Source organism: Podarcis raffonei, chromosome 10 (assembly GCF_027172205.1).
Source record: "Podarcis raffonei isolate rPodRaf1 chromosome 10, rPodRaf1.pri, whole genome shotgun sequence".
Classification (NCBI taxonomy): Eukaryota; Metazoa; Chordata; class Lepidosauria; order Squamata; family Lacertidae; genus Podarcis; species Podarcis raffonei.
In genome coordinates, this window is record NC_070611.1 from 62,725,455 (window position 1) to 62,727,160 (window position 1,706).

The window sequence follows — 1,706 nt, forward strand, 5'->3', positions numbered from 1 at the left end:
GCCAATCAGGTTGCAGATTCCCTTCCACCTGGAGCTGGATTGGGTGGCTCCTGTGGACCAATCAGACTGCTGCATTCTGGATCCTATTGTTCTAGGACCAATCAGACTGCTGCCTTTTGGATCCTATTCAACTCAGTACCTAACACCTTGGCTGGGAAAAGAGGGGGGGGGTCAATCTTTTCCTGGTCTATATCAGTTTTGTATATCAGTTTTCCTAATTTTATTCCTGTTTCCATAGTCATCTGTTTGTTTGTTTGTTTGTTTGTTTGTTTTTCCCATGGAAATCTTTAGTAAAAGGCAAAAGATTTATACGATCTGAAGAGAAACCTGTTTGTTTGCTTTTTTAAAAACAAACAAACTCCAAGATCTGTACTTCGACAGAATTTTAAAATCGCAAAATAGTATTTTAATGTACATTTTATTTCAACGGATGCATGATCTAAAACGAACTTTGACCTAAAATACACATTTTATTACTTTATTACTTTGCTACTTTTTTTCTTTTCTTTTTACCCTAGAACAGTTATCGCAACATTTGGAGAAGTGTGAAATCCAAACAATAACTATGTTCCAATCCATGTATTCGTGTGTGAGACATTCAGTAAGTTGAATTCAGCGAGTTTGCTTGAAAATGCAGGCTGTCCTAAACCCTCCTCCATCCCTAACTGTTGGAATATTGCTACCGAATGTAATGAGAGCCAAACAGAGCTAGAGCCTGTGTGTTTATTTTACTGCAATGCTGGCCCCGCCCAAATGCAATAATTAATTGGCTGTAAAATGCAACTCCGACTGGTTTAGCATCTTGTTCACAGGGAGGGCACTTGGCACAGGAACAATGGGAGCTAGTGTCTGCAAATTGTCTCCATAATTCCATTTCTGTTAGGGGCTCTTTTATTTAATTCCCCATTTTATAGGTGTTGCATAACAATGCCAATAAAGCAAGATGTATTTCATCCTGACACTTTGGGACTGCAGAACAGCTTTGGCAAACTGTCAGGGTATTTGCAAAGGGAGGGGAGACTGGGGATAGAATCCAGGTAACTGGGCTTCTTTTATTGCACGGCAGCAAGAAGTTTTCAATCCATTCCCTCTAGCAGAAGCTAATGTAATTAACATTTCAAATAGTCAGGTAAACCCAAATGTAAGACACGTTACATTTAGCATTATTTGTCCTCTGTTATTGCTTATTTTAAAAAGCACACTCTTTTTTTAAAAAAGCCCCCGGTGCTACATTGAAAATGGCACATGCAGGAACTGTTCACACTGCTTTAAGACTCCAAATCCTATGGTGCAGTGTGACCTACAAGGAAATTATGGTGCAGTGGAAGGTGTGTTAGCTATGGAGACCTGGTCCAAATCCATGCTGAAAATGTGATGAGATAAATGTATGCCAACCTAAAGGTAAAGGTAAAGGGAACCCTGACAATTAGGTCCAGTCGTGGCCGACTCTGGGGTTGCGGCACTCATCTCACTTTATTGGCCGAGGGAGCCGGCGTACAGCTTCTGGGTCATGTGGCCAGAATGACTAAGCTGCTTCTGGCGAACCAGAGCAGCGCATGAAAACACCGTTTACCTTCCCACCGGACTGGTAACTATTTATCTACTTGCACTTTGACATGCTTTCGAACTGCTAGGTTGGCAGGAGCAGGGACCGAGCAACAGGAGCTCACCTCTTCACGGGGATTTGAACCGCCGACCTTCTGATC

The 1,706-nt window shown here is 41.9% G+C and overlaps 1 pseudogene; it reads right to left on the reverse strand.

The window, feature by feature from the left end:
• Nucleotides 1-262: 262 nt before the first annotated feature.
• On the reverse strand, nucleotides 263-328 carry LOC128422943 (uncharacterized; annotated as a pseudogene).
• Nucleotides 329-1,706: the final 1,378 nt, after the last annotated feature.